The 12,746-nt window shown below is 44.0% G+C and overlaps 1 protein-coding gene across 1 annotated transcript in view; it reads right to left on the bottom strand.

The window, feature by feature from the left end:
- LOC110508247 (collagen alpha-1(XI) chain) overlaps positions 1–12,746 on the bottom strand; it is a 234,535-nt gene that overhangs the window by 155,186 nt on the left and 66,603 nt on the right. The gene's annotated exons all lie outside the window — the stretch shown is intronic.

The raw sequence follows: 12,746 nt of genomic DNA, 5'->3' as shown, positions 1-12,746 counted from the left end.
CCCTTCACCCCTCACATCCCCTCCCCTCCCCTCCCCTCACATCACCCATCACCTCACCCCTCCCCTCCCCTCACCCTTCACATCCCCTCCCCTCCCCTCACATCACCCATTACCTCACCCCTCACCTCCCCTCACCCTTCACCGCTCACCTCCCCTCACCTCCCCTCCCCTCACCCCTCACCCCTCACCTCCCCTCCACCTCCCCTTACCTCACCCTTCACCCCTCACCTCAACCTTCACCTCCCCTCACCCCTCACCTCCCCTCACCTCACCCTTCACCTCCCCTCACCCTTTACCCTTCACCCCTCCCCTCACCTCACCCTTCACCCCTCACCTCACCCCACCCCTCTCCCCACCCCTCATCCCTCCCCTCTCCCCACCCCTCATCCCTCCCCTCTCCCCACCCCTCACTTCACCTCACCTCACCACTCACCTCACCCCTCACATTCATATCACTCAGAGTATATCACATTACAAAAGTAACATTTGAGAACAGAATACAGTGAGTTATAATGTTGTTTCCACAACATGATAGAAATCAAACAAAAGTATGCCAGAAGACCAATGTAGATACATGATAAAAGAGACAGCAGCTACTGAATATCAAGAAACATCTATCCACGGACGGACGGACGGACAGACGGAGGAAGAAACAACAATGTCCTGACCAATAGACAACCAGCATCTCCCTCAGTCAGACCAATCAGACGATCCAGCACCGGGTTTGTTTCTCTACTCTGTCCAAAGACAGACACACATTTGTGAATACACGGGCAGTCACACACACACACACACACTCTCTGACAGAAAGAAGCCAGACTGGGCACAGAAAATAGAAAGGGGTGAGGGGAGATTGCATCAAGACTTTGTTTGCTCACTTTGAAATGGCAGGGAGGGTGTCTGTAAGTCCCCCCTTTCAAAAAGACTATTGTACAGTCCTCCCCCGACACAACCATTAGGGAAATCGAGTCATATTACCCTGCCTTGCCAAACCTCACCCTGTGTCCCAAATGGCACCCCCAGCCTGCCTGGTGCTAGAGGAATGGAACAGATAAATAACCAGAGTCTGTACTTAGAAAATCTCTCTCTCTCTCTCTCTCTCTCTCTCTCTCTCTCTCTCTCTCTCTCTCTCTCTCTCTCTCTCTCTCTCTCTCTCTCTCTCTCTCTCTCTCTCTCTCTCTCTCTCTCTCTCTCTCTCTCTCTCTCTCTCTCTCTCTCTCTCTCTCTCTCTCTCTCTCTCTCTCTCTCTCTCTCTCTCTCTCTCTCTCTCTCTCTCTCCTCTCTCTCTCTCTCTCTCTCTCTCTCTCTCTCTCTCTCTCTCTCTCTCTCTCTCTCTCTCTCTCTCTCTCTCTCTCTCTCTCTCTCTCTCTCTCTCTCTCTCTCTCTCTCTCTCTCTCTCTCTCTCTCTCTCTCTCTCTCTCTCTCTCTCTCTCTCTCTCTCTCTCTGCTGTGGAGAATGTTAACTAGCAGCACCCCACCCCACAAATACTTCAGCTGACCTCCTCTGTGTTGATCCACTCATGTGTATATTGGATGAGTTTCTCATCTTCTGCTTTCCTCAGCATACATGACTATATCGACTAAGTTGGTGGTTAAATATATGATTGATGAAAAAGAGTAAAGTCCCACTAAGTTGGCCTTTATAAAGAGACATTACGAAGACCAGATCACTGGCAGGCAGAGCAATACATATATAATTAAATTAGATAATTAAATAGGTACCATTAAGTGGTAAACATCAGAATAAATAAATAGACCATTAAATAAGTACCATTAAGTATGTGAACACTTTGGAATTACCTGGATTTCATAAAATGTGATCTGATCTTCATCTAAGTCACAACAACAGACAAACACAGCGTACTTAAACTAATAACACACAAATTATTGTATTGTACTTGTCTATATTGAATACATCATTTAAACGTTCCAAAAGATAATTGGAGTCAGGAGTCAGCTAACCTGGAGTACAATCAGTGAGACGAGATTGGAGATGTTGGTTAGAGCCCGATAAAAACACACTCACAAAATTTGACTTTGCTATTCACAAGAGGCATTGCCTGATGTGAACCATGCCTCGAACAAAAGAGATCTCAGAAGACCTGAGATTAAGAATTGTTGACCTGCATAAAGCTGGAAAGGGTTACAAAAGTATCTCTAAAAGCCTTGATGTTCATCAGTCCACGGTAAGACAAATTGTCTATAAATGGAGAAAGTTCAGCACTGTTGTTACTCTCCCTAGGAGTGGCTGTCCTGCAAAGATGACTGCAAGAGCACAGCACAGAAAGTTCAATGAGGTTAAGAAGAATCCTAGAGTGTCAGCTAAAGACTTACAGAAATCTCTGGAACATGCTAACATCTCTGTTGATGAGTCTATGATACGTAAAACACTAAACAAGAATGGTATTCATGGGAGGACGCCACGGAAGAAACCACTTCTGTCCAAAAAAAAAACATTGCTGCAAGTCTGAAATTTACAAAAGAGCACCTGGATGTTCCACAGCGCTACTGGCAAAATACTCTGAGGACAGATGAAACTAAAGTAGAGTGTTTTGAAAGCAAAACACAACACTATGTGTGGAGAAAAATAGGCACAGCACACCAACATCAAAACCTCATCCCAACTGTAAAGTATGATGAAGGGAGCATCATGGTTTTGTCTGTTTTGCTGCCTCAGGGACAGCTTGCTATCATCGACAGAAAAATGAATTCCCAAGTTTATCACGACATTTTGCAGGAGAATGTTAGGCTACCTGTCTGCCAATTGAAGCTCAACAGAAGTTTGGTGATGCAACAGGACAACAAAACACAGAAGTAAATCAACAACAAAATGGCTTCAACAGAAGAAAATACCCCTTCTGGAGTGGCAGTCAGAGTCCTGACCTCAACCCGATTGAGATGCTGTGGCATGACCCAAAGAGAGCGGTTCACACCAGACATCCCAAGAATATTGCTGAACTGAAACAGTTTTGTAAAGAGGAAATGGTCCAAAATTCCTCCTGACCGTTGTGCAGGTCTGATCCACAACTACAGAAAACATTTGGTTGAGGTTATTGCTGCCAAAAGAGGGTCAACCAGTTATTAAATCCAAGGGTTCACATACTTTTCCCACCCTGCACTGTGAATGTTTCCACGGTGTGTTCAATAAAGACATGAAAACGTATAGTTGTTTGTGTGTTAGTTAGTTTAAGCAGACTGTGTTTGACTATTGTTGTAACTTTAAATTAAATTTGATGACCAACTTCTGCAGAAATTGGTCACATACTTTTTCTTGCCACTTGTCACCAGGTAACAATAAGTGGTAAACCTGAGCATAAACAAATAGACCATTAAAACGGTACCAGTAAGTGGGTTCTCTACAGTGGCTTGCGAAAGTATTCACCCCCTTGGCATTTTTCCTATTTTGTTGCCTTATAACCTAGAATTAAAATTTATATTTTGGAGGTTTGTATCATTTCATTTACACAACATGCCTACCACTTTGAAGATGCAAAATATTTTGTATTGTGAAAAAAACAAGAAATAAGACAAAAAAACGGAAAACTTGAGTGTGCATAACTATTCACCCCCCCCCCCCCCCCCCCAAAGTCAATACTTTGTTAGAGACACCTTTTGCTGGGATTTCTGCCCATTCTTCAAGGCAACACTGCTCCAGCTCCTTCAAGTGGGTTGGGTTCCGCTGGTGTACAGCAATCTTTAAGTCATACCACATATTCTCAATTGGATTGAGGTCTGGGCTTTGACTAGGCCATTCAAAGACATTTAAATGTTTCCCCTTAAACCATTCAAACCACTTGAGTGTTGGTTTAGCAGTATGCTTACGGTCGTTGTCCTGCTGGAAGGTGAACCTCTGTCCCAGTCTCCGTCCCATGGCCAAAATAGCTCAATTTTAGTCTCATCTGACCAGAGTACCTTTTTCCATATGTTTGGGGAGTCTACCAAATGCCTTTCGGCAACACCAAACGTGTTTGCTTATTTTATTCTTAAGACAATGGCTTTTTTTTCTGGCCACTCTTCCATAAAGCCCAGGTCTGTGGAGTGTACAACTTAAAGTGGTCCGATGGACAGATACTCCAGTCTCCGCTGTGGAGCTTTGCAGCTCCTTCAGGGTTATCTTTGGTCTCTTTGTTGCCTCTCTGATTAATGCCCTCCTTGTCCGGTCTGTGAGTTTTGGTGGGCGGCCCTCTCTTGGCAGGTTTGTTGTGGTGCCATATTCTTTCCATTTTTTATTAATGGATTTAATGGTGCTCCGTGGGATGTTCAAAGTTCTGGATATTTTTTATAGTCCAACCCTGAACTGTACTTTTCCACAACTTTGTCCCTGACCTGTTTGGAGAGCTCCTTGGTCTTCATGGTGCTGCTTGCTTAGTGGTGTTGCAGACTCTGGGGCCTTTCAGAACAGGTGTATTTATACTGAGATCATGTGACACTTAGATTGCACACAGGAGGACTTTATTCAACTAATTATATGACTTCTGAAGGTAATTGGTTGCACCAGATCTTATTTAGGGACTTCATAGCAAAGAGGGCGAAGACCTATATATATATATATATATATATATATATATAAATATATATATTTCATTTCACCAATTTGGACAATTTTGTGTGTGTCCAATACATGAAATCCAAATAAAAATCTATTTAAATTACAGGTTGTTAATGCAACAAAATAGGAAAAGCGCCAAGGGGGATGACATTATAAAGAGAAACCCAGGCCAAACCCAGGACAGACCTAGGACAGACCCAGAGGAACCCCAGGACAGACCCAGAACAGACCCAGGACAGACCCAGGGGAGTCCTAGGACAGACCCAGAACAGATCTAGGACAGACCCAGACCAGACCCAGGACAGACCCAGAACAGACCCAGGAAAGACCCTGACCAGACCCAGGACAGACACAGGACAGACCCAGGACAGACCCAGAACAGACCCAGGACAGACCCAGACCAGACCCAGGACAGACCCATGACAGACCCAGGCCAGACCCTGGCGAGACCCAGACCAGACCCAGGCCAGACCAGACCCAGGGGAGACCCAGACCAGACCCAGGACAGACCCAGAATAGACCCAGGACAGCCCCAGGCCAGACCCAGACCAGACCCAGGACAGACCCAGGGGAGTCCCAGGACAGACCCAGGACAAACCCAGACCATATCCAGGACAGACCCAGGACAAACCCAGACCAGACCCAGACCCAGGACAGACACAGGGGAGACCCAGGACAGACCCAGGGGAGTCCCAGGACAGACCCAGGCCAGACCCAGACCAAACCCAGGGCAGACCCAGGACAAACCCAGGCTGAAAGTGTGTTCCAAATAGCACCCTATTCCCTGTATAGTGCACTACTATAGACCAGAGTCCTATGGCACCCTATGGCACCCTATTCCCTACATAATGCACTACATTAGACCAGAGCCCTATGGCACCCTATTCCCTACATAGTGCACTACTTTAGACCAGAGCCCTATGGCACCCTATTCCCTATATAGTGCACTACTTTAGACCAGAGCCCCTATGGCACCATGTTCCCTATATAGTGCACTACCAGAGCCCTATGGCACCCTATTCCCTACATAGTGCACAACTTTTGACCAGGGGTCATAGGGTGCCATGTGGGACACAGTCAAGGGTACTAACAATAGCAGACTGGATCAAGACAGGCAATTCCAGCACTATCAGGGTGGCCCACCACCAGAGAGCAGAGAGGATACACGTCCAGATGACATTCAATTACAGGGGAGGAAGCCTAGCAGAACTACAGCTAACATCTGTCAGAACTTAGTTAAACTGTCTGGATCTCATTAGCTGTTCTCCGTCAGGCCTGACCAGTAAACCTTAATTGCAGTGTGTGTGTGTGTGTGTGTCGCGCTGGCTCCTAACAGCACTATCCAGCTTGGTGTTAGTTGACAACCCACTGAATGACAGACAGGCAAAGAAATAAACTTGGTAATCTATACAGATATGCATGTTTTCATAATAATAATCAGAGTGGCAGGTAGCCAGCCTAGTGGTTAGGGCGTTGGGCCAGTAACCAAAAGGTTGCTAGATCGAATCCCCTGAACTGACAAGGTAAAAATCTATAGTTCTGCCCCTTGAACAAGACAGTTAACCCACTGTTCCTAGGCCGTCATTGTTAATACGAATTTGTTCTTAACTGACTAGCATAATTAAATAAAAACATTATAGTATGCTTCTGCCTTGCCAAAGTTGCCGAACTTCTTAATACCAATCTCTTTAACAACCCACTGAATGACAGACAGCCATGGTACCTAATCATCATAATCAGGCACACGTCTACCTAAAGTCACCCTTATTAATGTCTTAATGAATGACAGCCAATACTCGTACTGTAAAAATACTCATACTGTAAAAAGACTCGTACTGTAAAAAAGACTCTTACTGTAAAAATTATCTGACTGTAAAAATACTCATACTGTGAAACGAATCTTACTGTAATAAAAATACTCTTACTGTAAAATATTATTACTGTAAGATACTCTTACTGTAAAAAGACTAACTGTAAAAATAATATTACTGTAAAAAAACTCATACTGTAAAAATACTCATACTGTAAAAATGAATGAAGTTAACGGATGTAGAGTAAGTTTGTTCGTAATTGACCGAGTATTCAGCTAGACATTAATTTCCAAGTGTTTTTTCCACGCCAACCTCACCAACAAAAATGTTACACTCGTTGTCGCTCTCTGTCTCTCTCTCTGTCTCTATCTCTCTCTCTCTCTCTCTCTCTCTCTCTCTCTCTCTCTCTTTCTCTCTATCTCTCTGTCTCTCTCTCTCTCTGTCTCTCTCTCTCTCTGTCTCTCTCTCTCTGTCTCTCTCTCGGTCTCTCTCTCTGTCTCTCTATCACTCTCTCTCTGTCTCTCTCTCTGTCTCTCTCTCTGTCTCTCTCTCTCTGTCTCTATCACTCTCTCTCTCTGTCTCTCTCTCTCTCTCTCTCTCTCTCTCTCTCTCTCTCTGTCTCTCTCTCTCTCTGTCTCTCTCTCTGTCTCTCTCTCTCTGTCTCTGTCTCTCTCTCTCTCTGTCTCTCTCTCTCTCTGTCTCTCTCTCTCTCTGTCTCTCTCTCAATTCAATTCACTTCAAGGGGCTTTATTGGCATGGGAAACATATGTTAACATTGCCAAAGCAAGTGAGGTAGATAATAGTGAAATAAACAATAAAAATGAACAGTAAACATTCCACTAACAGAAGTTCCAAAAGAATGAAGACATTATGTCATATTATGTCAATATACAGTGTTGTAACAATGTACACATGAGGTCACAAATCTTGCTGCTGTGATGGCACACTGTGGAATTTCACCCAGTAGATATGGGAGTTCATCAAAATTGGGTTTGTTTTTGAATTCGTTGTGGATCTGTGTAATCTGAGGGAAATATGTGTCTCTAACATGGTCATACATTGGGCAGCAGGTTAGGAAGTGCAGCTCAGTTTCCACCTCATTTTGTGGGCAGTGTGCACATATTCTGTCTTCTCTTGAGAGCCATGTCTGCATACGGCCTACGGCAGCCTTTCTCAATAGCAAGGCTATGCTCACTGAGTCCGTACATAATCAAAGCTTTCCTTAACTTTGGGTCAGTCACAGTGGTCAGTTATTCTGCCACTATGCACTCTCTGTACCAAATAGGCCAAATAGCATTCTAGTTTGCTCAGTTATTTTGTTAATTCTTTCCCATGTGGAAAACTTTGTTATGGAAGGGAATCGCTTCCTTTTAGGTGGTTACAGAATTGAACAGCTCTTTTCGGGATTTTGATAATTTGTGAGTATCGGCCTTATTCTGCTCTGCGTGGATTATTTGGTGTTCTACGTTGTACACAGAGGATATTTTGGTGTTTGGCCCATTTTGTGAAGTCTTGGTTGGTGAGCGGACACCAGACCTCACAACCATAAAGGGCAATGGGTTCTATAACTGATTCAAGTATTTTTAGCCAGATCCTAATTGGTATGTAGAATTTTATGTTCCTTTTGATGGCATAGAAGGCCCTTCTTGCCTTGTCTCTCAGATCGTTCACAGCTTTGTGGAAGTTACCTGTGGCGCTGATGTTTAAGGCGAGGTATGTATTCATAGTTTTTTGTGTGCTCTACGTCAACGGTGTCTAGATGAAATGTGTATTTGTGGTTCTGGCGACTGGACCTTTTTTGGAACACCATTATTTTGGTCTTACTGAGATTTGCTGTCAGGTCTGACAGAATCTGTGCATAAGATCTAGGTGCTGCTCTAGGCCCTCCTTGGTTGGTGACAGAAGCACCAGATCATCAGCAAACAGAAGACATTTGACTTGAGATTCTAGTGGGGTGAAGCCGGGTGCTGCAGACTTTTCTAGTGCCCGCGCCAGTTCGTTGATATATATGTTGAAGAGGGTGGGGCTTAAGCTGCATCCCTGTCTCACCCCACGGCCCTGTGGAAATAAATGTGTGTGTTTTTTGCCCATTTAAACGCACACTTGTTGTTTGTGTACATGGATTTTATAATGTCGTATGTTTTACCCCCAACACCACTTTCCATCAATTTGTATAGCAGACCCTCATGCCAAATTGAGTCAAAGGCTTTTTTGAAATCAACAAAGCATGAGAAGACTTTGCCTTTGAAATGTCTCTCTCTCTCTGTCTCTTTCCCTGTGTCTCTCTCTCTGTCTCTCTCTGTCCCTCTCTGTCTCTGTCTCTCTCTCTCTCTCTCTCTGTCTCTCTCTCTCTCTCTCTGTCTCTCTCTGTCTCTCTGTCTGTCTCTCTTTCTCTCTCTCTGTCTCTCTCTGTCTCTGTCTCTCTGTCTCTCTCTGTCTGTCTCTGGTTCTGTCTTGTACATCTCTCTGATAGGGATTACAGTGAATGATTTACAGTATTGTCTGGTTCTGGTAATAAAGAGGGAGTTTTGCCAAGGTAGCTTAACAGTGATGAATTGATAGTGATAAAAATCTGCTTTATTAATATCTACTGTAGTAGTGTGTTTTTTGTTCTGTACAGTGTGTAAACACAATGCTTTCTCAAGTGAAGTCCTGGGAAAACGACTACCATAACAACTTAAGTCGTCAGTGGACGAGCTGTAGAGATTTACCCATGCTGACCAACTGACCAACTCTACCCAACTCTACCCAGTAGGGAGACAGGTTAATCGTGTCGGGCCAGTAACCGAAAGGCTGCTGGATCGAATTCCCAAGGTGAAAAGCTGTTGTTCTACCCAAGGCAGTGAACCCAGAGTCCCCTGGGCATCTAAGACGTGGAAGTTGATTAAAGGAGCCAACCCCCTGGGTTAAATGTGGAAGACACATTTCAGTTTAAGGCATTCTGACTAGGTATCCCCCCTTTCATTCAGTTGTTCTGACTAGGTATCCCCCCTTTCATTCAGTTGTACTGACTAGGTATCCCCCTTTCATTCAGTTGTACTGACTAGGTATCCCCCTTTCATTCAGTTGTACTGACTAGGTATCCCACCTTTCATTCAGTTGTACTGACTAGGTATCCCCCCTTTCATTCAGTTGTACTGACTAGGTATCCCCCCTTTCATTCAGTTGTACTGACTAGGTATCCCCCCTTTCATTCAGTTGTTCTGACTAGGTATCCCCCCTTTCATTCAGTTGTACTGACTAGGTATCCACCCTTTCATTCAGTTGTACTGACTAGGTATCCCCCCTTTCATTCAGTTGTACTGACTAGGTATCCCACCTTTCATTCAGTTGTACTGACTAGGTATCCCCCCTTTCATTCAGTTGTACTGACTAGGTATCCCCCCTTTCATTCAGTTGTACTGACTGTAGCCTGTTGTACTGACATAGCCTGACCCCTGACCTATGTGTACCCCCAGTGAGGGCTTGACCCCTGTGGACAGTCACCTTTAATCAGTCTGGTAAGAGGTTGGGCTGTTGCTGTTACTGCTACCACTACTACTACTACTACTACTACTACTACTACTACTACTACTACTACTACTACTACTGCTACTACCATTACTACTACTGCTACTACCATTACTACTACTAATACAGATGCTACTACTACTACTACTACTACTTCTACTACCACTACTACTACTACAGATGCTACTACTACTACTACTGCTACTGCTACTACTACTGCTACTACTGCTGCTGGACCAGTGAGTCAACAGGGGAATGAAGTTACGGCCAGGAGTCAGGACTTCCTCTGCTCTCCTCCTCCCCCTCTAGTCTGCTATCTGGTGAAAAACTCTGTTTTTAGAACACTTAGTCATCATGATGTAATGCTGATAGGAAGGCCATGGGGGATTAGGTGTGTGTGTGTGTGTGCGTGTGTGCGTGTGTGTGCGTGTGTGCGTGTGTGTGTGTGTGTGTGTGTGTGTGTGTGTGTGTGTGTGTGTGTGTGACCTTGTGACCTTAGCTCCAAATCCGGAGAGCCTGGCTGATTCATAAAGGTATAAATCAGTGTGTATGGGAGTTAGAGATACATACCGTTAAAACACATACAGCATATATATACAGTGCCTTGCGAAAGTATTCGGCCCCTTGAACTTTGCGACCTTTTGCCACATTTCAGGCTTCAAACATAAAGATATAAAACTGTATTTTTTTGTGAAGAATCAACAACAAGTGGGACACAATCATGAAGTGGAACGACATTTATTGGATATTTCAAACATTTTTAACAAATCAAAAACTGAAAAATTGGGCGTGCAAAATTATTCAGCCCCTTTACTTTCAGTGCAGCAAACTCTCTCCAGAAGTTCAATGAGGATCTCTGAATGATCCAATGTTGACCTAAATGACTAATGATGATAAATACAATCCACCTGTGTGTAATCAAGTCTCCGTATAAATGCACCTGCACTGTGATAGTCTCAGAGGTCCGTTAAAAGCGCAGAGAGCATCATGAAGAACAAGGAACACACCAGGCAGGTCCGAGATACTGTTGTGAAGAAGTTTAAAGCCGGATTTGGATACAAAAAGATTTCCCAAGCTTTAAACATCCCAAGGAGCACTGTGCAAGCGATAATATTGAATTGGAAGGAGTATCAGACCACTGCAAATCTACCAAGACCTGGCCGTCCCTCTAAACTTTCAGCTCATACAAGGAGAAGACTGATCAGAGATGCAGCCAAGAGGCCCATGATCACTCTGGATGAACTGCAGAGATCTACAGCTGAGGTGGGAGACTCTGTCCATAGGACAACAATCAGTCGTATATTGCACAAATCTGGCCTTTATGGAAGAGTGGCAAGAAGAAACACATTTCTTAAAGATATCCATAAAAAGTGTTGTTTAAAGTTTGCCACAAGCCACCTGGGAGACACACCAAACATGTGGAAGAAGGTGCTCTGGTCAGATGAAACCAAAATTGAACTTTTTGGCAACAATGCAAAACGTTATGTTTGGCGTAAAAGCAACACAGCTGAACACACCATCCCCACTGTCAAACATGGTGGTGGCAGCATCATGGTTTGGGCCTGCTTTTCTTCAGCAGGGACAGGGAAGATGGTTAAAATTGATGGGAAGATGGATGGAGCCAAATACAGGACCATTCTGGAAGAAAACCTGATGGAGTCTGCAAAAGACCTGAGACTGGGACGGAGATTTGTCTTCCAACAAGACAATGATCCAAAACATAAAGCAAAATCTACAATGGAATGGTTCAAAAATAAACATATCCAGGTGTTAGAATGACCAAGTCAAAGTCCAGACCTGAATCCAATCGAGAATCTGTGGAAAGAACTGAAAACTGCTGTTCACAAATGCTCTCCATCCAACCTCACTGAGCTCGAGCTGTTTTGCAAGGAGGAATGGGAAAACATTTCAGTCTCTCGATGTGCAAAACTGATAGAGACATACCCCAAGCGACTTACAGCTGTAATCGCAGCAAAAGGTGGCGCTACAAAGTATTAACTTAAGGGGGCTGAATAATTTTGCACGCCCAATTTTTCAGTTTTTGATTTGTTAAAAAAGTTTGAAATATTCAATAAATGTCGTTCCACTTCATGATTGTGTCCCACTTGTTGTTGATTCTTCACAAAAAAATACAGTTTTATATATTTATGTTTGAAGCCTGAAATGTGGCAAAAGGTCAAGGGGGCCGAATACTTTCGCAAGGCACTGTATATATTTTATTATGACTGATGCTTTTATCCCCAAATTCCTTTTGGCATTTCATCACCATTCAGATACATGAAGAATAAAACTACTGGTTAGTATTTTGAAAATAACATTTTTCCCTTCATGGTACAGTACAGTGTGTTCTCGTGTGGCTCGGTTGGTAGAGCATGACGTTTGTAACATCAAGATTGTGGGTTCGATTCCCTACAACGGAGAACGACAATGTAAACTCTCACTACTGCAAGTCGCTCTGCATAAGAGAGTCTGCTAAATGAGTAAAATGTGAAACGGTCAGACATTACGGTTGTCATCAGGGACCTCTGAGTGTTTCCATTTCTCACAGCCAGCTGCTAGCTTGGCTGACTGTGGGTCCAGGTGGGGTGCCAAGCTAAATACACGTGGATAAAAATAAAATATAGCCAGAAGCATGATGGGAAATAGGCCCCAGGCAGGCGACTGACTGAAACCTGGGTCACAGGAAAATACACACGCTCAAGTGCACGTACCGCCTCTATTTAACCAAAACGCCTCTATTTAACCAAACCACCTCTACTTAACCAAACCACCTCTATCGAGCCAAACCACCTCTACTTAACCAAACCATCTCAATTGAACCAAACCACCTCTATCGAGCCAAACCACCTCTACTTAACCAAATCACCTCTATTTAA

The sequence above is a fragment of the Oncorhynchus mykiss genome, chromosome 28, assembly GCF_013265735.2.
Source record: "Oncorhynchus mykiss isolate Arlee chromosome 28, USDA_OmykA_1.1, whole genome shotgun sequence".
NCBI lineage: Eukaryota > Metazoa > Chordata > Actinopteri > Salmoniformes > Salmonidae > Oncorhynchus > Oncorhynchus mykiss.
The sequence above is the reverse complement of the archived record's forward strand: the minus strand, read 5'-3'. Positions and strand labels throughout refer to the sequence as shown.